The following is a 26,621-nucleotide window of genomic DNA, read 5'->3' as shown; positions in this document are numbered from 1 at the left end:
AATGTCATGGAAGCTAGGTACAAAGATACACAAGCAGATATCAAAGCCATTAAAGCTCATCTACTTCAAACTACTGGCAGTGCTCCTCCTTCAATCATCTATGTTGAAAATCCTGATGATATCAAAAAGGGGGAGAAAACTAAAGGGAAGAAGGAAAAGAAGATGGTTTATACATGCCACCAGATCGAATGTCCAAACTTGTGGTAGAAATCCCAAGGCCAGATGGTTCCAAAATGGTTGATGAGGCTCAAAATGCATTTGTTGCATTAAAGGCAAACATGAAAGGGTCTAAAAGGTTTAAGGAGGATAAGAAGAAAGTTTTGATGGAAAAAGAAGAGCAGGGTACTTCTAAACCTAAAAGAAGACAGCCTACCAGAAAAGTAAGCCAACGCAAAACCACACCTTCCAAAACCACCAAACAAACTCCTCAAATTCCCAAAAATTCCTCTCATCAAACCTCCAAACTAACAGATGTTAAAACTCATGCTGTATCACTACTACATCAACCCACACTCAATCCACTATCATACCAAAAACAATATCACCACCACAAAAACCAGCTGCCAAAAAGCAGAAAACAACAGTTGACACATCAACTGTTGTAGTGACCACAGTGGTTGAAAAACCAGTTGTTTCAACAGCTGTTAGTCAGATACCAACTACTTCAATCACTACCACTGAACCCACAAATACACCACCAACTTCTCCAAAGCACAAAGGAGAAAGATAACAGACATTGTACTGGAAGATGACACTTCCCCAACTCTAACATCTACACAACCACTGTCCCTTGTCACCATTCCAAACCCTGTTCCATTATCTTCAGTTCAACTCTTCAATCAAAACACTGCCATTGACCCTGCAGGAATACAATATCCTCTAGATCTTCCAGCAGTCAGAGAGGAAATCAAATCCTTCTACTCTAAAGATGATCCGGAAAAGAGGAAACTCCCATCTGTTTAAGGTTATCCTTTGCCAAGAAATATAGAAGAATATCTCAAAATAAAAGCCCAACAAGCAGAGGATATATCTAAAAGAGATACAGAGGGAAAGTCTGACCAAGAGATTCAAAGAAATTATCAATACCTGCTCACCAAAGTTAGAACTTTAGAGCAATTTTCAAAAGTCTTTTGTCAGAAATTATCAGAAAAAGATGATGAAAGCATGAGAAATGACTATCTTGAATACATAATAGCACACAAGAAGTACAGGGCAGAAAAGTATCAATATAAAGAATGGACCATCAGTGAACTGCAAAAGGAGACAGCCAGAATTCAAAAGATAATTCAAGACAAGGTAAAGCAAACTCCTCTAGTTTGGGCCAATTACAAGAAAAATGTACCAGAAAGGACCTTGAAACTGAAAAGAATGAAAGAAGAGCTGATAACTGCTGATTATGGGTCAAGGAACCAGGTTACAAGGTGGAGAGAAGAAAAGGTGTTTGCTACCTACAAAAAGTTGGAAGAGGTAAGGAAGAGAGATCCCACTGCTCCTAAAAAGCCTGATTATCCGGAAGCAGTGGTTCCAGTCAAACAACAAAAATTGGCAATCAGGGGACCCACTGCCCCACATGCTAGCATCCTTTATCAAAGAAGGAAAGAAAAGCAGATGGATGAATTAACAACATAATACAAGGCTCAAGAAGATTTCATCATCAAAATGGTTTTTCAGACATTTACGGAAGAAAAACAAGACTCAGCACAATCTAAACTTTAAGTTTTTATACTCTAAACTTTAAGTATTTACTGACTTATTTATTTATTTTATTTATAAGTCTATATAAATATAACTATAATCATCATTTATTTTTGTTATGCATGGTTTTCTAAAAAACGACTCGTGTTTGCACAATCTAAACTTTAAGTTTGTTAGACATCTTTTATTAACTTTGTTAAATATCTTTTATATTTACTTATAGTTGTCTTTTAGCTATAATAAATAACACGTTTTGGTACAATATCTATACACATATCTGTATGTTCTGTCAATATGTATTATGCATGGTTTTCTAAGAAACGACCCGTGAAACACGGGTCTTATTGCTAGTACTAATAAAAAAGTATCAATAATGTCACATGTCATTCTTATACTAAAACAAGAGCCTACTTAATGAAACATGGCATTCTTTCATTCAATTTACTATTATTATTATTATTAATAATACAAAACAATAAAAAAATCCTTAACAACTTAATACTAACAAATATTTTATTATGTACTTAGAGAATGATTATTTACTTTTGACTTATCTAAAATATATAGTTAGTTATTAGTAACAACTCTACTTATAATAAACAATTTCAAAAATGTTAATGTGACAACATATTCTTATTTTTTTAAATGATTTTTTTACTATATGTTTAAAACATCTATTAAATAAATTATAATAATAAAAATGGTAAAGAATAGGTTAATCCGATATTTGAAAACCGGTTTACTTCGGTGCTTTGAAAACACTTTTAATGTTATTAGACTCGTGTAATAAACGGGTTTAAGTATAGAATATAAAATAGGCTTGCAAATCATTGATAATTACCAAAGGTCAATGTTCCAGTGACGTTATCAAGAAATATTGATCGAAAGAATGGTTTATGTAATGGAACTCGACTACAGGTCCTATCACTGGGTGATCAGGTTATTGAGGCACTCATATTATCCGAAAGTAATACTGGCACTTGAATGTTTATCCATAGATTTCGTTTAATACCGCCAAATAGAAGGATTCCATTTAAATTGAAAAGAAGGCAGTTTCCTCTCGCCTTATGTTTTGCCATGACAAGAAATAAAAGTATAGAACAATTTTTATGTAGAGTTGGTTTGTTTCGAAAAGAATCAATTTTTACACATGACCAATTGTTGTGTCATCTATGGTAAAAAAACACTTATTTAAATTTTTGAAGAGAATATAAATTTAAATAATTTATAAATTTATATCTTTAATAATTTAGTAAGTAACATTATAAAGGTCTAAAATTTTGGTAGTTAATATGAGAGGTCTAAACTTTTGGTAGTTGATATGAGAGTCAAATGTGAAACACTCGAATATATTCTTTTTTTAAAGAAAATCCAAATGACTTATAAGTGTGTCTATATGATTTTCGACATTTATTCAAACACATTCCATATTTTATAAAACATTACTCATTGTTGCCTTTTTATACAAGGTTGTACATAATTTGTCTTTCATATAAATATATAGAGAGAGAGAGACTTGGAGATTCCTTGCATTCTTTTCACTATTGGATGACAGAGCTTTTGGATTAGACATCACCACCTATCAACTTATAAAATAATCAAAGCTGCTTTTTCTTTGTCAAAAAATAAATACTTTGCAAGAAGATGAATATTAAAGGTCTTGAACTTTAGTTATTAAATTGATCAAGCTTAAGTAATATTTTTAGATTTTAAACAACTATACTCAGTTGTGATGTAATTTATATTTATTTATATGAACAAGTCACTTGAGTTTGAGAGGATCGTTATTGGGTGCAAACGTGATTCCACGTAAAAAAGCGACTTGGTTACTTACATATACGTTTGGTGAGTTTTTTCTGACCTTCTCAACCGTCTCGTTTTATAATTAAATCTCATTTGTGCTTATGTGAGGATTTGATCTGGTGTGGTCTAAGTAACAATCCTAAGAGCATCCACAATAGGATGGATGTTGATGTTTTTAAGGAGAGAGAAAGGTGAAGTGGATGATAGAGGGTGTGAGGTGGAGGAGAGAAGGTGTGGTGGTGTATGTAGGGAAAAACATGTATTTGAAGAGAGAGAGAAAGGTGTTGTGAGAGGGAAGGAGGAAAGAGGGGAGATGAGAGAGAGTGTTGCTTTTGGATGATAATATGGGGCAAGAGAGAGAATGTGTGTGATTGATGGGGCAATGGCAACTTGGCACAATAAAAACATCAAAAAAAACCCCTTATTGGGGATGCTCTAACAAAGTAAGGCTGTAGGGTATGGGGAACGTCCCCCACCCCGTCGAGCTCCGGCGACGCCGGCACCCCACGTCGCCCCCCTCCCGTCCCGTCCTCAGCGGCAGCATCTGGACGTTGGCGACGAAGCAAATCCGGTGGGCCCCTTTGTTTGTGTTTGTAATCAAATAGAGTTCTGTTGATAAAATCAAGATGAGTTTTTAATATCTGGATCTTTAGTTGATGGGTTTGTAATCTTCATTTTCTATTTTCACCATTACATATTGTATGATTTCACTATTGATTTCTTGTTCAAGAACCCTAAAAATCCGATTTTTATTGATGGGTTTAGTGTCTTTAGCCCTAATTCGAAAAGGGTTTTGGATTTAACCTGATTCTTGGATTTTAGGAGGTGGGTTTGTCATCTAATCAAGAATTTGATACTGAAAAATTAGGGGGTTTGTGTTTGAAAGTTGGATTTTGTTACCCTGCATATTTTTCTTCTTATTCCTTGCTTACGTACTCAGAGAAGTCCAACAATGGCTCATTTTTTCCGCCATCCCATCCGTCTCAAACAGCGTTAACTCAATATATTAGTAGAGTTTTTTTAGGTATTGTTTGATATCAATCTTGGTTATTTTGTTCACAAACGAGGCTTAGATCGTTACTAAAGCTATTAAACTTTTTTTTTATATTATGCTAATATATTATTGAGTATGTACTCTTTTATTTTTGGTTTAATGAAGGCAGACGAGGTAGCCGATGAAGTGAATTCATGGGCCAAAGAGCAAACACATGGCGTTATTAAGGAAGTCATTACTGATAAAGAAGTTACTGATGGCACAATGCTCATCCTTGCAAATGCTATCTACTTCAAGGGAACATGGACTCAACCGTTTGAAACCTCATTGACTGAAGAAGGTGACTTTCACCTCCTCAATGGCAATAAAGTTAAAGTTCCCTTTATGACCAACTACGAAAATCAATTCGTACATGAATATGATGATTTCAAAGTATTGGGTCTTCCTTATTCTCAAGGTCCAGATAAGCGTAAGTTCACAATGTAGTTTTACCACAGTGATGCAAAAGACGGGCTTCCGTCTTTAATAAATAAAATCGGTTCCATACCCAACTTTTTTGACCATCACATTCCACGAGAAAAGGTAAGAGTCGGGGAGTTTTTTATACCAAAATTTAAGATAGAATTCGGGTTTGAAGCTTCTGATATGTTGAAGAAATTAGGCCTTAAACTCCCTTTCGAGTTTGGACCTCGAATCACCGAAATAGTGGACTCACCAAACCTTTATGTTTCGAGCGTCATCCATAAATCTGTTGTGGAGGTGAATGAAGAAGGTACAGAAGCTCCAATCTAGGTAATTTTAGTTATTAGTAAAATTGTTACACTGACCACAAATTCCCCGTGGATACGATACCCTAGTTACGCTATCTATATAGTTTATTTAGGTTTTTGATTGACCTTAACGACGGTCATCAAAATGGCGCCGTTGCCAGGGAATTCGGGCGCTTAGTGTTAGTTTAATTAATTGTTTTTTATTGCTTTCTGAAAAAATCTAAAAACCCAAAAATACTTATTTTTGTTTATTTTTGTTTCGTTCGGTATTACGCGTTGTTTCTTGTCTGCTTGTATGCAGGTGATCTTTAATTGCATGCATACCAGGTTTTCAAGGAACTTGTCACCACTTCTTTTCGACCCCGAAATCGAAAAGACCGCTAGACAGAACTTATTGCTTCGTTCAGCCGTGCGAGGAAAAGCACCAATTTCCACAATGAATCCTTTAGAAAATCAACAAAATCCGAATCAGCAACCGTCACAACAAGAACCACTTCCTGAGATGCTACCACCCCCGTTTTCAACTGAGTCACAAAATCGAACCCAAACCCAATCTCAAACTCAACAAACCCATAGCACCGCAACCGAACACAACCAACCAACCAATACCTGCTCCAGCTGGAGAGTTTCATGCGATAGGTGGACCGTTTTACTAATTAGAAAGATGATTGCCACCACAGCCCAATTCGTTGCGGGCTGTAAATCGACAGCCTCAAGTACCACACCCGAACCTCTTGGGTGTTATGTTTGATCAAGAGGAAAACCGGGCTAGGGGCAATGAGTGGGATGAAGGGTATGGAGAAGAGGGAGATTGGGGTTACATGGACGGAATGGTGAAGACACCGGGGTTGGTGAGTTTTTCTAGTAATTTGTTCAAGACAACCGCGGAACACCCCCCGGTCAGTGGAATGTTCGAGATCTCCCCCAGCTTGTCCTTTCGTTTAAGAAGATCTTTCAAAAACTTGGTATATTTAAGCATGTGCTGGAGGGCCTCGATGAATGGAACATTGATTTTGAGCTGTGTGAACATGTCGAGGAAATTTCCGTACTCCTTAGCATACTTTTGTTGCTTAAGGCGGGCGAGATAAGGTACATATGAATAATCGATAAGTGGAGACGGCCTAACCTCTACTAGTCTCTTTTCTATCCTATTCTCAACCTGAGGCTCCTAGTTTGGTACGGTACTAAACTCCTACCGCTATGAGTGGTGATCGCCTTCAATTGGTTATTTGGGTTTTGTTGGGTATTTTCTGAAAACTGACCTGAAGGCCTTTCTTGCAATTGGCGATCGATGTCACCAATTTGCCTTTGAAGGTCCAAGAAGTTCGAGTGATTGTTCTTTAAGAATGTGGCATGGTCCTCTAAGGTTCGTTGAGTGGCTTGTAAGGTTCTTTGGGTTTCTTGATCCTTAACTAGTATTTGGGATAACATAGCTTTAATCTCATCTAGACCATTACCCAAGTCTTGGTTGTTTGAACCTTGACTATTTGACCCCCCCCCCCACTATTGAACTGACCCCCTGAACCTGAACCTGAACCTGAACTACCAAACTGACCCTGCTGATTGGAACCCCCACTAGAATAATAACCCTGCCCCCTACTTTGATTCGAACCTGATTGGAAACCAGGGGGTTACCGGAAGAACGGAAATTACTATTATTATTTCGCCAGTTAGGATTATAATTATTATTATTAAACGAATTGGGACCTCGGGGCTGACCTGTGATAAACTTGACCTGCTCAAGGGTGAGCGTGGGACAATCTATGGTATCGTGACCTCCCCTACATACCTCACATCTATCGAACTTCGCCTTCAACTCACTCCTCTCCTTGGTGGACTTTCTCTCAAGATTTTCGACCACCGCAGCTACCGTAGTATCCATGCTAACATGGTGTACTCCTCGACCGGCCGAGGAAGTACTAGATACAGGAATGGAAGTCCTGGTGGTAGCGCGATGATCGATATCAGTATGCGCGAAACTCTCGAAAAGATCATTGCATTCAGCCACTGATTTCTTTCCCATAAGGTGGCCTACTGCTGAAGTATCAAATCGGGCTTGAACCTCGGGAGTAAGGCCGTTGTAGAATTTCTCTACAAGTGCCTAATCTGATAGACAGTGCTGAGAACAACGTGAAAGTAGGGTTTCGAATCTCTCCCAGGCTAGGTGGTGTGGCTCATCAAGCTCCATTCGCAATGAATGGATCTGATCGCGAAGTCGAGATGCTTTGGTAGGTGGGAAATATTTAGCTAGGAAAGCATCTCGAAGGCCCGCCCAAGTAGTATAAGTGTCTTCTAGCTGCGAATCAAGCCATGTGGTTGCGCGGCCCGCAAGCGAGAATGGGAAGACCTGATGGTATCGAGCATCATGGTTAACACTTTCGATGGAAAAGGTGCTGCATAGGCGAGTAAGGCGGTTTATATGAGCAGGCGCGTCCTCGTCATCACGACCATGGAATTGGCATGAATTGGTGATGGCAGTCATGATGTAGGATGGGATTTGCCAAGACCTATCATTAGCTATGTCGGGAAGGGTGATGGGCGAAGTCGCACTGGTGAAACCGGCGGTGGAGCGCTGGTGAAAAGTCTGATTTGCAGCCATTTGGACTGCGGGTGGCGAACTAGGAGGGCGGGTGGGTGGTGGGGAATTATGGGGTGACGACTTCGGAACGAAGTCGGAGGCTGGTGGTTTAGATTGGGGAGTGTCACACCCCAACCGATGGCGGAAACATCGGGGCGCGGCACTAAGCGTTCAGATTGCTCAAGAGATTCCATAACACTAATAGTTTCCATATAATTTAATCAAGTTTCATGAAAGATTGTCTAAACAACCAACATGTTCCATCATCACACATAGTATCAAATTACATCACGATTCAAATATTGTTCGAAATTGACTAATTAACTAGGTGGGTTTCTAAGCATCATCCTAGCTTGTTTCTTCAGCGTCCAAACTTATCAACCTGCAACATGTATTATGTTGTTTATGGGACAGGTGATTCACCCTAGTTAATTAGAAGTATCGAGTGTCCTTGTCTTTTGTTTATGGACAGTTACATTACTTTTTGTGTTTGCAAACTAACAACTTGATATTGGGGTTTTATATATCTACTGGACATTGGACTAATACTTTACATGTTGATTTATATAGTGCTATACAAGATCTTGATTTGTCAAGTTCACTGCGCTCTTATATCCTAATTCATTCGAAGATCTTGATTTGTTATGTTTTTGTCAAGTTCATTTGTTAAATGTTAAAAAAAATAGAAGATTAAAAAAACGTAAAAGTGGTGGGGAGAACTATGACTAGGACCATCCTCAATACCCTATAGTTTTGTGGGATGGACCATCCTTGGGAGAACTATGATGTGGCGTCTACGTGGCGGATCATCCTCCCTTGGAGGACCATCATGGTCCTCCAAGGGAGGATGATCCGCCACGTAGGCGCCACGTCATAGTCCTCCTAATGATGGTCCATCCCACAAAATTAGAGGGTATGGAGGATGGTTCTAGTCATAGTCCTCCCCACCACTTTTATGTTTTTTTGTTAAGGATCATGCTAATTACACACGGCCAAAATAATTTTCACACCCCTAAGCGCTGCGCTATGGCCAAAGCGGGGCGCTTAGGGTGACAAAAGTTGATACGAAGTTTCGAATGACTGACTGACTGACAGACTGACAGACATAAAGGTGATACGAGGTTTCAGTCGCCCCGTGAACCCTAAGCGTCACGCTTTGGCCATAGCGCGGCGCTTCGACCCCAAATGTTGCCTTTAAATCCCTGGACAGACTCGACATTCATAATTCGGATTGTTTTTTGTCGATCTTCTTTGCTCTATTAGTTACATGTTTTGAAAAAACGATGTCGTGGTTAAGTAATTATCTTTTCGGTCAATATTCTGACGAGTCAGTTGTTCCTGATTCTTACGAGGGGACCGCTATTTCTGACTCGTTTGAGAAACCGGTGTCGTCCAACTTGAGGGAGACAGAGGTTGTATCTGGCATTCATTATCGTGATAACACGGTGCAGCTGGATTTGAATACCCCTGTGGAGGACCCTTACGCACAACAAGGTTATTCGAATTTCGGTTACGGTGGCGACTATAGCTTTGTACAGCAGGAGTGTTATCCAAACGACAGTTACGGTTGTCAACAGAGCTTACAAGGTTATTCGAATTTCGGTTACGGTGGCGAGCAAAGCTTTGTACAGCAGGAATGTTATCCAAACCAGAGTTACGGTTGTGAACACAGCTTTGAACATCAAGTCTATTCGAACCTCGGTGACGATGGTGAGCCGGAGGATGTGTCTGTTGACGAGGAAGGTTGTTACCCGGTTACATTTTCGTTTGATACAATGCAGACCTATTCGTCACGTAAAGAGTTGGTGCGTTGGGTACAAGACACGGCAAAAGACAATGGTTACCTCATTGTGACTAAGAGGTCGAAAAAAAGAGGAGAGAATTACAAGATTTGGTTTCAATGTACTTTTGGTGGGGAGCATAAGAGTGTAGCTACACAGAGGAAAACGGGTAGCAAGAAAATAGGCTGCCCGTTCGAGATGATCGGGTTTTCGGAATCATCCGGAAGTGTTTGGAGGATCGAGGTGACGAAGGCGAAGCATAACCACACTCCTATTGAAAACTTCGAGGGTCACGCGTATGCGAGAAGGCTTTCTTCGGAGGACAAAAAACTGGTTAAGGAGTTGGCAGAGCAAGATATTCCTAACCAAAGTATCTGGCGAACGCTGACAAAAAACAATCCGGCTAGAAAGCTTATTCCGAAAGATATACACAACGTTGTTCAGAAGATCAACGCCGAAAAAAATGTCGGTAAGTCTCCGATGCAAAAACTTGAAAACATTCTTATCGAAAAAAATTACACTTATTACATGCGCACGAATGAGATATCGAACGAAGTTGAAGACGTCTTCTTTGTTCACGAAAAATCATTCACTATGTGGTGTGCCTTCCCGCATGTGCTATTGATTGACGCCACATACAAAACGAACATGTACAACCTGCCATTTGTTCAGGTCGTAGGCATGACGTCGACAAACAAATCGTTTACGGCTGCTTGTGCGGTAATTTCCGCTGAGAAGTCAGAGAACTACCTATAGGTGTTGCAGAGGATCAAGTCTATGTTGGCAGGATGTATGGAACCGCGCGTGATTTTAACAGACAGGGATTTTGCGCTAACGAACACGTGTGAACAAGTTTTTCCAAAAGCGCATAAGTATCTTTGTCGGTTCCATATTCAACAAAATATTAATAAGAACAACAAGAAGAAATTCTCTGACAAGGAGTGGAAAGAATTCGTACGTACATTTTGGACATTGTGCGAGTCTACGACCGAGGAAATATACAGGTATAACTTGGAAAACCTTGAAGCACAGTTGAAAGAAGCTGACCGTGAACGTGAGTATTTCTTACATAATTATGTTCAAATTTTATATAATAACAAAAACTGACTATTTACGTTTTTTAATTGTAGAGGTTTTTGATTATTTGAAGAAATCCTGGTTGGATCCGTACCGTGAAAAGTTTGTATCTTGCTGGATTAACCAAACTATCAACTTTCACCAAACTACGACCAACAGGGTTGAGGGCATGCATGCAACATTAAAAAGTCACTTTCCAAGTCATCGCAACATACTGGATAAACTTGTACTGTATGTTGATCATGTTGTTGATAGACAATACGCCGAGATTAGAAGTAGCTTTGAAACAAGCCTCCGAAAAGTGATGACGCACCACAAGAAGCAGCCCATGCTTGCATATATTCTCAGAAAGGTTTCAATATATGCGATTGAGCTTTTGAGCTTTTGAGTATGGAACTAAAACGTAAGGAAGACGGGTTGAGAGCCTACGGTGCAAGCTGTGGTTGCCAACTTTTTACCAGCTGTGGTTTGCCATGTGCCTGTCATTTGGAAAAGTTGGAAAATAAAGGTAATTAATATTTTTGACCTTTCTCGTTATGATTTTGCCACCTAATTTGTTTTCATCCACAAGTCAGCAAATCCGGATCACACACATAGACGTGTTTAATAATTATTATTTGTTTAATATTAATTGTTTATTAATATTTGTTTAATAATTATTATTTTAATTATTATTAATTGTTTATTAATATTTGTTTAATATTATTATTTGTTTATTAATATTTGTTTAATATTATTATTTATTTAACATTATTTGTTTAATATTATTATTTATTTAATATTATTATTTATTTAATATTATTTATTTAATATTATTAATTGTTTATTAATATTTGTTTAATAATTATTATTTGTTTAATATTAATTGTTTATTAATATTTGTTTAATAATTATTATTTTAATTATTATTAATTGTTTATTAATATCTGTTTAATATTATTATTTATTTAATATTATTATTTATTTAATATTATTTATTTAATATTATTATTTGTTTAATATTATTATTTACTTAATATTATTTGTTTAATATTATTATTTATTTAATATTATTATTTATTTAATATTATTTGTTTAATATTATTTATTTAATATTATTATTTATTTAATATTATTTGTTTAATTAATATTATTATTTGATCAACGTGCAGGGATGGATTTATCCGATGAGGAGATTGAGCATATGGAGGCTGAGGGAGTGGTGGGGGACGAGGAGGAGCCGGCATGTCCGTATCTTCAGTTTCCGATGGGGTCACGGGCGAGGGGGAGATGCGCTAGGTTGCGCACCATAGAGATTGGGGAGCATGTAGGCATAGACTGGGAGCTGCTGACTACCCTGGGAGAGGTCGAGCGGGCGCGTGAGATAGTTGGGCTAGATACTCCTTGGTCGCGCCTATTTGAGTTAGCGATGGAGGACTCATACCCTAGCTTACGGTCGAGTTTTGCTCTACGTTTACATACGCACCGCATCCGGCGGATTACGTGGAGGACCCTGATTTTCCAGTCCACGAGGTTACATTCCGTCTCGCCGGTCAGCAGTTTGAGATGAGTGTGCGGGAGTTTGCTGTCCACACAGGTTTGTACACTGAGCCTGAGCTTGATACTGATTTATATACGCAGGCGGTTACGATGATGGACAGGCAGACGCTTATCAGTTTCTAGAGGGTCATTTCCAGGGCTCCCTTTGGGAAATCCTGGCAAAAGGCCACCACCATTAGAGACCCCTTGTACCGATACCTGCACCATGTTATCGCGTCGACTATCGTGCCGCGGGGTTCCAGCAAGGAGAAGGTCAACCTCAGTGACCTTTTCTTTCTATACTGCCTACTACGCCGCCAGCCCTGCGATCTAGCAGCCAGCCTGGCAGAGTACTTTTCTACTGCATACCACCGGCAGCTCCGCGGGTTTCTTCACACTGGCTCATTTATCACCGCCATTGCACGCTCGCTAGGGATCGTGCCCGAGCATGATCCGCTGCTGTCCGATCCGGTCCCGTCATCGATGTTGGGCCGCGCGTCAGTAGCCGCTATGCAGATCACCCGTACCTTTGATGTCGGTCTGAGGTTCAGGGGTGCTGACGGGCTGATTTGGCAGCCGAGGGTGTTGCCGGAGGTCATCCCGGTTGTTATTGAGGCGAGGCCTGGAGTGTTAGCCCCTCCTGATGTTCAGCGGGCCGCTCGGCGGGCTCAGCTACAGGCTCTGGGCATCGATGAGCCTGAGGCTCAGCCTGAGGCTCAGGCTCAGGCTCAGGCTCAGGAGGATCCGGCGTAGGAGGAGCGGGTCGAGGAGGTCCCGGTACCACCAGTTCAGCCAGCTCCTGAGCCGCCACAGTACCCGCAGCACGTTTACGCTGACCTGCCTCCGGCAGCGCGTGAGGTGGCTCGGGACTTCGACCGGCTCCTCAGACGTCAGGGCGCACGCATTGACTGGATCGTACAGACGCTCGTTGATCTACGAGAGCTCGCTGCGTTGCCTCCACTTCCCCTCCCACCGTCCCCACCACACGAGGATTAGTACATTACTTTGTTTGTTTAGTGTTTTGTTATGTATCATGTACTTAGTTGTACCTTTTTGTTGTGTATTGTATGTACAAACTGATATATATATATATATATATATATATATATATATATATATATATATATATATATATATATATATATATATATATATATATATATATATATATTGCAGTTAATCTTCTATTTACATCACGTTGGTTCTGGATTGTTTACGTTTAATTCTTATGGCTTTCTGTACATTTTATTTAACGTGTTCGTTTTAATTTAACAAAATAAACAACGTTAAGAACTTATATTATACACATTCTATAAAAATAATGACGTAATTATAAAACAACGTTAATTTAACAAAATAAACAACGTTTTAATTCAAAAAGGCAACATTCAATCATTCAAAAACAAATTCCCATTCACAACGGCAACTCTCACATAAAAATTTTTTCCTCCAAAAATCCCTACCAAACTAATTCAACCAAAAATCCCTACCAAACTAACCCACATCAACCCCAAATCAACCCCAACCAATCTGTTTAAAAATGCACATCCAAAGCGCCTCGCTATGACCAAAGCGGGGCGCTTTAGCTTGGTCAACAGACAAGGACTGACTTCTGTCAGTCCTTGTCTGTTGACCAAAGCCAAAGCGCCCCGCTTTGGCCATAGCGAGGCGCTTTGGATGTGCAAAAAGACAACAGCCGTGTGCGAATAGACCAAGCCTTTGTTAATCTTCTATTTTTTTTTAATATTTAACAAATAAATTAACAAAATATTTTTATTAATATTAAAATATAGTACTGTTTTTACTTTTTATTTTTTAACAAATCCCAAATAAAAAAAAATTTAATCACGAAACACAAATCCAGAAATAAAAGAATCTAATTTAAATATTTTAATATTTTATCTTTAACTTTAATCATGAAAACCATTAAATAATTCTGAATTTCACTCTTCCCAAACAAATACATACACCCACCCATTCATCTTTTTCTCTTCTACTTTTTACCCCTTCAACACACAAACAGTCGCCATTGTTGCAGACAAACAACAACAATTGAAATTCAGATCTAAAGAAATGGATGGTAGATCTAACTTTTTGGCAACAATTGAAGGTAACAATTTTTTTTTGCAGATCTAACTTTTTTTTTATTTATTTAAGGTAACAATTGAAGGGGGCCACCATTAGAGGATCGTCCTGAACGTCCATTCCTCGACGTTGAAGATGGGGACGGAGCTCGACGGAGGGGGGGCGGGATGGGCTGTAGCCGGCGCCGAACCAAGACGGGGATGGGGACGGTCCCCATACCCCATAGCCTAACAAACCTAACAAAAATGGTGATCAGATACCCAATTTTTTATCTGTTCAATTTATATGCAATTTTTATTATCACTTAACTGATATACAAGTCTGTGTTGTAATATTGTTCCTTTTATTACAATTTCACATCTCCCCGTGATATATGTGAAACTTTACTTGATGAATATGTGCAACTTGGTACTTGCATTTTGTCATTATTCTAAGTTATAACACTGGCCAACAGGCCCTTATATTCTTGTAAAACCAAAAGTTCAATGGTGATGCATAAAAGAGTGAAATAGTGGGCCTTAAGTACATGGCCCAAGGTCCAAGACCATACTCAAGCCCATGGACGAGTTTGGGTTCGGTTTTCTACCAAGTAAATTGCGAGTTACAAAATAAACTCATACCTCCATTTTTGGTTGATCTTTTTTTTTGGTCAAGTACTATATAAAATACTACGTTATATTTGAAGTGAGTGCCATTTTTGTTAACCTAATTTAAAAATATCATTATTATTATAAAACTTAGAGTAAATTACAAGTTTTGTCTTTTATTTACATACCATTTTGCAAGCGGTGTTCTTTGGCATAAAAGTTGACAAGTTTTGTTTTTAACGTTTCAAAATCCTGCACATTATGTCCTTTAGCCCTAACTCAGTTAGAATTTTTAGTTAAATCTAGTCATGCATATGAGGGTATTCTTGTCATTTCACCTCCCCAAGACTATTGAGTAAATAATTTATATCAAAGGACTAGTTGTGTAAAAAAATATAAAAATTAAAAACCCGGAACATTCTCTCTCTCTTCACCCACTACTATTACCACCTCCCACCTTCTACCACCTCCACCTCCCATTGCCACAACCTCCCACCACCAACCTTCAGCCGCCGCAACAACCTTCCACCACCAACCTTCAACCGCCGCCGCAACCTCCCACCACCATGACCCACCTGTTGCTTCCACGAGATTACCACCGGAAAACACTTCTATTGAATCGTCGAGAGAACCACTGCCACCACCACTCATTTCACCAAGAAAATATGGTCATGAAACCCTAGGTCGTCGAAATCTTTTTCACCAAAGAATGGACTTGCAGTCGTGGATCTGGAGCCAAACATCGACGCTACTGATTTGTTGGGTTCGATTATGTTGGAATAAAGCACAAGCATGACCGATTGGTGGAGAGAATATGTTAGGGTTTGGTGGAATCAGTGTGGTGGTGATGGTAGGTGCAGTAGGGTTAGGGTGGTGACGTGGAATTGGTGGTGGTCAGTAGGTGGGAGTGGTGGCCGTGAAGGTTATGGGGTGGTTATGGTGGGTTGATGGCGGTGGTGGGTGAAGTTGAGTGAGGTTGATGTTTGGTCAAAACACGTTGTAACTTATAGCAGTTTGTTTTGGTTTTTAGTGTGTTAAGCATGTTAATCCGTATCAGGTTATATACTTATTACGTGTTGGTGTTTTTGGCTTAACACTTATTAAAAAGGGTAATACAGAGAAAATGAGCCGAAAAATAGGTTTGACGGGTCAACGCGGGACCTGTAAGGGAAAAAGTCAACCTGGACAGCCAGGCGACACGCGACAGCAGCCCCATCCATTACCGCGATACGCTGGGATAACCTAGTTAAAGTCGGTCAACTGGTAATCCCACGCGACACGCGGGGGATGTTTTGGGAATTGTCGCGACACGCGAGAGATGTTAATTACGGGAAACATTATAAAACGGCCCAAATTGTTTTATTAGGTTACCAATTACTTCCCAGCCGTTCCAGACGAACAAAAGGGTGATCATAGGCGATTTCTTCAGTATTCTTTCATCTTCCAAGCTATTCGTTCATGTTCGATCGATTCTCCATGACCATTGAAGCTGCAATGACTTCCATGCGCGGCTATACGATTGTAACTTCCGCTCGGATGAATGATTGTCTCGGTTTTGCATTGAAACATTGTTTTTGGATTCTTTTTAATTGGTAAATCTTGACTACTTGTGTTGAATTTGTGCAACGTTTATTATATTTGAATTGTTTGTCGTTTATCAAGGGTATTGGCAATTTCCTTGCATTGCTAGCGGGTTGGTAAATTGGTGGGTAATTGATATAATCAAGCGGATTATTAGATTGTATGGTGAATCTTAAAAACTATCTCTAATAATTAATCAAATTCATTAATCCCAAGGCCATGTCTATGTGGTGTTATGAATCTGTAAACGGGTTTTTGTGTTAAAACGAGCAATCAGGATTCCGGGTGAGGGTTGCTATTTCTCATATTGATCACAACTTTCTTAATTAGTTTTCTTATTTTTAAAATCAATTAATCAATCCTCCAATCTAGGTAATTTTAGTTATTAGTAAAATTGTTACACTGACCACAAATTCCCCGTGGATACGATACCCTAGTTACGCTATCTATATAGTTTATTTAGGTTTTTGATTGACCTTAACGACGGTCATCAAAATGGCGCCGTTGCCAGGGAATTCGGGCGCTTAGTGTTAGTTTAATTAATTGTTTTTTATTGCTTTCTGAAAAAATCTAAAAACCCAAAAATACTTATTTTTGTTTATTTTTGTTTCGTTCGGTATTACGCGTTGTTTCTTGTCTGCTTGTATGCAGGTGATCTTTAATTGCATGCATACCAGGTTTTCAAGGAACTTGTCACCACTTCTTTTCGACCCCGAAATCGAAAAGACCGCTAGACAGAACTTATTGCTTCGTTCAGCCGTGCGAGGAAAAGCACCAATTTCCACAATGAATCCTTTAGAAAATCAACAAAATCCGAATCAGCAACCGTCACAACAAGAACCACTTCCTGAGATGCTACCACCCCCGTTTTCAACTGAGTCACAAAATCGAACCCAAACCCAATCTCAAACTCAACAAACCCATAGCACTGCAACCGAACACAACCAACCAACCAATACCTGCTCCAGCTGGAGAGTTTCATGCGATAGGTGGACCGTTTTACTAATTAGAAAGATGATTGCCACCACAGCCCAATTCGTTGCGGGCTGTAAATCGACAGCCTCAAGTACCACACCCGAACCTCTTGGGTGTTATGTTTGATCAAGAGGAAAACCGGGCTAGGGGCAATGAGTGGGATGAAGGGTATGGAGAAGAGGGAGATTGGGGTTACATGGACGGAATGGTGAAGACACCGGGGTTGGTGAGTTTTTCTAGTAATTTGTTCAAGACAACCGCGGAACACCCCCCGGTCAGTGGAATGTTCGAGATCTCCCCCAGCTTGTCCTTTCGTTTAAGAAGATCTTTCAAAAACTTGGTATATTTAAGCATGTGCTGGAGGGCCTCGATGAATGGAACATTGATTTTGAGCTGTGTGAACATGTCGAGGAAATTTCCGTACTCCTTAGCATACTTTTGTTGCTTAAGGCGGGCGAGATAAGGTACATATGAATAATCGATAAGTGGAGACGGCCTAACCTCTACTAGTCTCTTTTCTATCCTATTCTCAACCTGAGGCTCCTAGTTTGGTACGGTACTAAACTCCTACCGCTATGAGTGGTGATCGCCTTCAATTGGTTATTTGGGTTTTGTTGGGTATTTTCTGAAAACTGACCTGAAGGCCTTTCTTGCAATTGGCGATCGATGTCACCAATTTGCCTTTGAAGGTCCAAGAAGTTCGAGTGATTGTTCTTTAAGAATGTGGCATGGTCCTCTAAGGTTCGTTGAGTGGCTTGTAAGGTTCTTTGGGTTTCTTGATCCTTAACTAGTATTTGGGATAACATAGCTTTAATCTCATCTAGACCATTACCCAAGTCTTGGTTGTTTGAACCTTGACTATTTGACCCCCCCCCCCACTATTGAACTGACCCCCTGAACCTGAACCTGAACCTGAACTACCAAACTGACCCTGCTGATTGGAACCCCCACTAGAATAATAACCCTGCCCCCTACTTTGATTCGAACCTGATTGGAAACCAGGGGGTTACCGGAAGAACGGAAATTACTATTATTATTTCGCCAGTTAGGATTATAATTATTATTATTAAACGAATTGGGACCTCGGGGCTGACCTGTGATAAACTTGACCTGCTCAAGGGTGAGCGTGGGACAATCTATGGTATCGTGACCTCCCCTACATACCTCACATCTATCGAACTTCGCCTTCAACTCACTCCTCTCCTTGGTGGACTTTCTCTCAAGATTTTCGACCACCGCAGCTACCGTAGTATCCATGCTAACATGGTGTACTCCTCGACCGGCCGAGGAAGTACTAGATACAGGAATGGAAGTCCTGGTGGTAGCGCGATGATCGATATCAGTATGCGCGAAACTCTCGAAAAGATCATTGCATTCAGCCACTGATTTCTTTCCCATAAGGTGGCCTACTGCTGAAGTATCAAATCGGGCTTGAACCTCGGGAGTAAGGCCGTTGTAGAATTTCTCTACAAGTGCCTAATCTGATAGACAGTGCTGAGAACAACGTGAAAGTAGGGTTTCGAATCTCTCCCAGGCTAGGTGGTGTGGCTCATCAAGCTCCATTCGCAATGAATGGATCTGATCGCGAAGTCGAGATGCTTTGGTAGGTGGGAAATATTTAGCTAGGAAAGCATCTCGAAGGCCCGCCCAAGTAGTATAAGTGTCTTCTAGCTGCGAATCAAGCCATGTGGTTGCGCGGCCCGCAAGCGAGAATGGGAAGACCTGATGGTATCGAGCATCATGGTTAACACTTTCGATGGAAAAGGTGCTGCATAGGCGAGTAAGGCGGTTTATATGAGCAGGCGCGTCCTCGTCATCACGACCATGGAATTGGCATGAATTGGTGATGGCAGTCATGATGTAGGATGGGATTTGCCAAGACCTATCATTAGCTATGTCGGGAAGGGTGATGGGCGAAGTCGCACTGGTGAAACCGGCGGTGGAGCGCTGGTGAAAAGTCTGATTTGCAGCCATTTGGACTGCGGGTGGCGAACTAGGAGGGCGGGTGGGTGGTGGGGAATTATGGGGTGACGACTTCGGAACGAAGTCGGAGGCTGGTGGTTTAGATTGGGGAGTGTCACACCCCAACCGATGGCGGAAACATCGGGGCGCGGCACTAAGCGTTCAGATTGCTCAAGAGATTCCATAACACTAATAGTTTCCATATAATTTAATCAAGTTTCATGAAAGATTGTCTAAACAACCAACATGTTCCATCATCACACATAGTATCAAATTACATCACGATTCAAATATTGTTCGAAATTGACTAATTAACTAGGTGGGTTTCTAAGCATCATCCTAGCTTGTTTCTTCAGCGTCCAAACTTATCAACCTGCAACATGTATTATGTTGTTTATGGGACAGGTGATTCACCCTAGTTAATTAGAAGTATCGAGTGTCCTTGTCTTTTGTTTATGGACAGTTACATTACTTTTTGTGTTTGCAAACTAACAACTTGATATTGGGGTTTTATATATCTACTGGACATTGGACTAATACTTTACATGTTGATTTATATAGTGCTATACAAGATCTTGATTTGTCAAGTTCACTGCGCTCTTATATCCTAATTCATTCGAAGATCTTGATTTGTTATGTTTTTGTCAAGTTCATTTGTTAAATGTTAAAAAAAATAGAAGATTAAAAAAACGTAAAAGTGGTGGGGAGAACTATGACTAGGACCATCCTCAATACCCTATAGTTTTGTGGGATGGACCATCCTTGGGAGAACTATGATGTGGCGTCTACGTGGCGGATCATCCTCCCTTGGAGGACCATCATGGTCCTCCAAGGGAGGATGATCCGCCACGTAGGCGCCACGTCATAGTCCTCCTAATGATGGTCCATCCCACAAAATTAGAGGGTATGGAGGATGGTTCTAGTCATAGTCCTCCCCACCACTTTTATGTTTTTTTGTTAAGGATCATGCTAATTACACACGGCCAAAATAATTTTCACACCCCTAAGCGCTGCGCTATGGCCAAAGCGGGGCGCTTAGGGCGACAAAAGTTGATACGAAGTTTCGAATGACTGACTGACTGACAGACTGACAGACATAAAGGTGATACGAGGTTTCAGTCGCCCCGTGAACCCTAAGCGTCGCGCTTTGGCCATAGCGCGGCGCTTCGACCCCAAATGTTGCCTTTAAATCCCTGGACAGACTCGACATTCATAATTCGGATTGTTTTTTGTCGATCTTCTTTGCTCTATTAGTTACATGTTTTGAAAAAACGATGTCGTGGTTAAGTAATTATCTTTTCGGTCAATATTCTGACGAGTCAGTTGTTCCTGATTCTTACGAGGGGACCGCTATTTCTGACTCGTTTGAGAAACCGGTGTCGTCCAACTTGAGGGAGACAGAGGTTGTATCTGGCATTCATTATCGTGATAACACGGTGCAGCTGGATTTGAATACCCCTGTGGAGGACCCTTACGCACAACAAGGTTATTCGAATTTCGGTTACGGTGGCGACTATAGCTTTGTACAGCAGGAGTGTTATCCAAACGACAGTTACGGTTGTCAACAGAGCTTACAAGGTTATTCGAATTTCGGTTACGGTGGCGAGCAAAGCTTTGTACAGCAGGAATGTTATCCAAACCAGAGTTACGGTTGTGAACACAGCTTTGAACATCAAGTCTATTCGAACCTCGGTGACGATGGTGAGCCGGAGGATGTGTCTGTTGACGAGGAAGGTTGTTACCCGGTTACATTTTCGTTTGATACAATGCAGACCTATTCGTCACGTAAAGAGTTGGTGCGTTGGGTACAAGACACGGCAAAAGACAATGGTTACCTCATTGTGACTAAGAGGTCGAAAAAAAGAGGAGAGAATTACAAGATTTGGTTTCAATGTACTTTTGGTGGGGAGCATAAGAGTGTAGCTACACAGAGGAAAACGGGTAGCAAGAAAATAGGCTGCCCGTTCGAGATGATCGGGTTTTCGGAATCATCCGGAAGTGTTTGGAGGATCGAGGTGACGAAGGCGAAGCATAACCACACTCCTATTGAAAACTTCGAGGGTCACGCGTATGCGAGAAGGCTTTCTTCGGAGGACAAAAAACTGGTTAAGGAGTTGGCAGAGCAAGATATTCCTAACCAAAGTATCTGGCGAACGCTGACAAAAAACAATCCGGCTAGAAAGCTTATTCCGAAAGATATACACAACGTTGTTCAGAAGATCAACGCCGAAAAAAATGTCGGTAAGTCTCCGATGCAAAAACTTGAAAACATTCTTATCGAAAAAAATTACACTTATTACATGCGCACGAATGAGATATCGAACGAAGTTGAAGACGTCTTCTTTGTTCACGAAAAATCATTCACTATGTGGTGTGCCTTCCCGCATGTGCTATTGATTGACGCCACATACAAAACGAACATGTACAACCTGCCATTTGTTCAGGTCGTAGGCATGACGTCGACAAACAAATCGTTTACGGCTGCTTGTGCGGTAATTTCCGCTGAGAAGTCAGAGAACTACCTATAGGTGTTGCAGAGGATCAAGTCTATGTTGGCAGGATGTATGGAACCGCGCGTGATTTTAACAGACAGGGATTTTGCGCTAACGAACACGTGTGAACAAGTTTTTCCAAAAGCGCATAAGTATCTTTGTCGGTTCCATATTCAACAAAATATTAATAAGAACAACAAGAAGAAATTCTCTGACAAGGAGTGGAAAGAATTCGTACGTACATTTTGGACATTGTGCGAGTCTACGACCGAGGAAATATACAGGTATAACTTGGAAAACCTTGAAGCACAGTTGAAAGAAGCTGACCGTGAACGTGAGTATTTCTTACATAATTATGTTCAAATTTTATATAATAACAAAAACTGACTATTTACGTTTTTTAATTGTAGAGGTTTTTGATTATTTGAAGAAATCCTGGTTGGATCCGTACCGTGAAAAGTTTGTATCTTGCTGGATTAACCAAACTATCAACTTTCACCAAACTACGACCAACAGGGTTGAGGGCATGCATGCAACATTAAAAAGTCACTTTCCAAGTCATCGCAACATACTGGATAAACTTGTACTGTATGTTGATCATGTTGTTGATAGACAATACGCCGAGATTAGAAGTAGCTTTGAAACAAGCCTCCGAAAAGTGATGACGCACCACAAGAAGCAGCCCATGCTTGCATATATTCTCAGAAAGGTTTCAATATATGCGATTGAGCTTTTGAGCTTTTGAGTATGGAACTAAAACGTAAGGAAGACGGGTTGAGAGCCTACGGTGCAAGCTGTGGTTGCCAACTTTTTACCAGCTGTGGTTTGCCATGTGCCTGTCATTTGGAAAAGTTGGAAAATAAAGGTAATTAATATTTTTGACCTTTCTCGTTATGATTTTGCCACCTAATTTGTTTTCATCCACAAGTCAGCAAATCCGGATCACACACATAGACGTGTTTAATAATTATTATTTGTTTAATATTAATTGTTTATTAATATTTGTTTAATAATTATTATTTTAATTATTATTAATTGTTTATTAATATTTGTTTAATATTATTATTTGTTTATTAATATTTGTTTAATATTATTATTTATTTAACATTATTTGTTTAATATTATTATTTATTTAATATTATTATTTATTTAATATTATTTATTTAATATTATTAATTGTTTATTAATATTTGTTTAATAATTATTATTTGTTTAATATTAATTGTTTATTAATATTTGTTTAATAATTATTATTTTAATTATTATTAATTGTTTATTAATATCTGTTTAATATTATTATTTATTTAATATTATTATTTATTTAATATTATTTATTTAATATTATTATTTGTTTAATATTATTATTTACTTAATATTATTTGTTTAATATTATTATTTATTTAATATTATTATTTATTTAATATTATTTGTTTAATATTATTTATTTAATATTATTATTTATTTAATATTATTTGTTTAATTAATATTATTATTTGATCAACGTGCAGGGATGGATTTATCCGATGAGGAGATTGAGCATATGGAGGCTGAGGGAGTGGTGGGGGACGAGGAGGAGCCGGCATGTCCGTATCTTCAGTTTCCGATGGGGTCACGGGCGAGGGGGAGATGCGCTAGGTTGCGCACCATAGAGATTGGGGAGCATGTAGGCATAGACTGGGAGCTGCTGACTACCCTGGGAGAGGTCGAGCGGGCGCGTGAGATAGTTGGGCTAGATACTCCTTGGTCGCGCCTATTTGAGTTAGCGATGGAGGACTCATACCCTAGCTTACGGTCGAGTTTTGCTCTACGTTTACATACGCACCGCATCCGGCGGATTACGTGGAGGACCCTGATTTTCCAGTCCACGAGGTTACATTCCGTCTCGCCGGTCAGCAGTTTGAGATGAGTGTGCGGGAGTTTGCTGTCCACACAGGTTTGTACACTGAGCCTGAGCTTGATACTGATTTATATACGCAGGCGGTTACGATGATGGACAGGCAGACGCTTATCAGTTTCTAGAGGGTCATTTCCAGGGCTCCCTTTGGGAAATCCTGGCAAAAGGCCACCACCATTAGAGACCCCTTGTACCGATACCTGCACCATGTTATCGCGTCGACTATCGTGCCGCGGGGTTCCAGCAAGGAGAAGGTCAACCTCAGTGACCTTTTCTTTCTATACTGCCTACTACGCCGCCAGCCCTGCGATCTAGCAGCCAGCCTGGCAGAGTACTTTTCTACTGCATACCACCGGCAGCTCCGCGGGTTTCTTCACACTGGCTCATTTATCACCGCCATTGCACGCTCGCTAGGGATCGTGCCCGAGCATGATCCGCTGCTGTCCGATCCGGTCCCGTCATCGATGTTGGGCCGCGCGTCAGTAGCCGCTATGCAGATCACCCGTACCTTTGATGTCGGTCTGAGGTTCAGGGGTGCTGACGGGCTGATTTGGCAGCCGAGGGTGTTGCCGGAGGTCATCCCGGTTGTTATTGAGGCGAGGCCTGGAGTGTTAGCCCCTCCTGATGTTCAGCGGGCCGCTCGGCGGGCTCAGCTACAGGCTCTGGGCATCGATGAGCCTGAGGCTCAGCCTGAGGCTCAGGCTCAGGCTCAGGCTCAGGAGGATCCGGCGTAGGAGGAGCGGGTCGAGGAGGTCCCGGTACCACCAGTTCAGCCAGCTCCTGAGCCGCCACAGTACCCGCAGCACGTTTACGCTGACCTGCCTCCGGCAGCGCGTGAGGTGGCTCGGGACTTCGACCGGCGCCTCAGACGTCAGGGCGCACGCATTGACTGGATCGTACAGACGCTCGTTGATCTACGAGAGCTCGCTGCGTTGCCTCCACTTCCCCTCCCACCGTCCCCACCACACGAGGATTAGTACATTACTTTGTTTGTTTAGTGTTTTGTTATGTATCATGTACTTAGTTGTACCTTTTTGTTGTGTATTGTATGTACAAACTGATATATATATATATATATATATATATATATATATATATATATATATTGCAGTTAATCTTCTATTTACATCACGTTGGTTCTGGATTGTTTACGTTTAATTCTTATGGCTTTCTGTACATTTTATTTAACGTGTTCGTTTTAATTTAACAAAATAAACAACGTTAAGAACTTATATTATACACATTCTATAAAAATAATGACGTAATTATAAAACAACGTTAATTTAACAAAATAAACAACGTTTTAATTCAAAAAGGCAACATTCAATCATTCAAAAACAAATTCCCATTCACAACGGCAACTCTCACATAAAAATTTTTTCCTCCAAAAATCCCTACCAAACTAATTCAACCAAAAATCCCTACCAAACTAACCCACATCAACCCCAAATCAACCCCAACCAATCTGTTTAAAAATGCACATCCAAAGCGCCTCGCTATGACCAAAGCGGGGCGCTTTAGCTTGGTCAACAGACAAGGACTGACTTCTGTCAGTCCTTGTCTGTTGACCAAAGCCAAAGCGCCCCGCTTTGGCCATAGCGAGGCGCTTTGGATGTGCAAAAAGACAACAGCCGTGTGCGAATAGACCAAGCCTTTGTTAATCTTCTATTTTTTTTTTAATATTTAACAAATAAATTAACAAAATATTTTTATTAATATTAAAATATAGTACTGTTTTTACTTTTTATTTTTTAACAAATCCCAAATAAAAAAAAATTTAATCACGAAACACAAATCCAGAAATAAAAGAATCTAATTTAAATATTTTAATATTTTATCTTTAACTTTAATCATGAAAACCATTAAATAATTCTGAATTTCACTCTTCCCAAACAAATACATACACCCACCCATTCATCTTTTTCTCTTCTACTTTTTACCCCTTCAACACACAAACAGTCGCCATTGTTGCAGACAAACAACAACAATTGAAATTCAGATCTAAAGAAATGGATGGTAGATCTAACTTTTTGGCAACAATTGAAGGTAACAATTTTTTTTTGCAGATCTAACTTTTTTTTTATTTATTTAAGGTAACAATTGAAGGGGGCCACCATTAGAGGATCGTCCTGAACGTCCATTCCTCGACGTTGAAGATGGGGACGGAGCTCGACGGAGGGGGGGCGGGATGGGCTGTAGCCGGCGCCGAACCAAGACGGGGATGGGGACGGTCCCCATACCCCATAGCCTAACAAACCTAACAAAAATGGTGATCAGATACCCAATTTTTTATCTGTTCAATTTATATGCAATTTTTATTATCACTTAACTGATATACAAGTCTGTGTTGTAATATTGTTCCTTTTATTACAATTTCACATCTCCCCGTGATATATGTGAAACTTTACTTGATGAATATGTGCAACTTGGTACTTGCATTTTGTCATTATTCTAAGTTATAACACTGGCCAACAGGCCCTTATATTCTTGTAAAACCAAAAGTTCAATGGTGATGCATAAAAGAGTGAAATAGTGGGCCTTAAGTACATGGCCCAAGGTCCAAGACCATACTCAAGCCCATGGACGAGTTTGGGTTCGGTTTTCTACCAAGTAAATTGCGAGTTACAAAATAAACTCATACCTCCATTTTTGGTTGATCTTTTTTTTTGGTCAAGTACTATATAAAATACTACGTTATATTTGAAGTGAGTGCCATTTTTGTTAACCTAATTTAAAAATATCATTATTATTATAAAACTTAGAGTAAATTACAAGTTTTGTCTTTTATTTACATACCATTTTGCAAGCGGTGTTCTTTGGCATAAAAGT

At 40.0% G+C, this 26,621-nt stretch overlaps 2 long non-coding RNA genes and 1 pseudogene across 2 annotated transcripts; all 3 read left to right on the top strand.

The window, feature by feature from the left end:
* The first annotated feature begins 233 nt into the window (after positions 1 to 233).
* On the top strand, positions 234 to 5,284 carry LOC110932293 (annotated as a pseudogene).
* Positions 5,285 to 14,207: 8,923 nt separating this feature from the next.
* LOC110928123 lies at positions 14,208 to 14,698 on the top strand. The gene is made up of 2 exons (XR_002586153.2): positions 14,208 to 14,296; positions 14,374 to 14,698. It is a non-coding gene; the product is annotated as an uncharacterized LOC110928123 (long non-coding RNA).
* An 11,018-nt stretch (positions 14,699 to 25,716) lies between these two features.
* On the top strand, positions 25,717 to 26,210 carry LOC110928122. Its single transcript, XR_002586152.2, has 2 exons — positions 25,717 to 25,808; positions 25,886 to 26,210. It is a non-coding gene; the product is annotated as an uncharacterized LOC110928122 (long non-coding RNA).
* The last annotated feature ends 411 nt before the right edge of the window (positions 26,211 to 26,621 follow it).

This window comes from Helianthus annuus, chromosome 16, assembly GCF_002127325.2.
Source record: "Helianthus annuus cultivar XRQ/B chromosome 16, HanXRQr2.0-SUNRISE, whole genome shotgun sequence".
Classification (NCBI taxonomy): Eukaryota; Viridiplantae; Streptophyta; class Magnoliopsida; order Asterales; family Asteraceae; genus Helianthus; species Helianthus annuus.
Note: the sequence above shows the minus strand (reverse complement) of the source record. Positions and strands in the feature narration are given on the sequence as shown.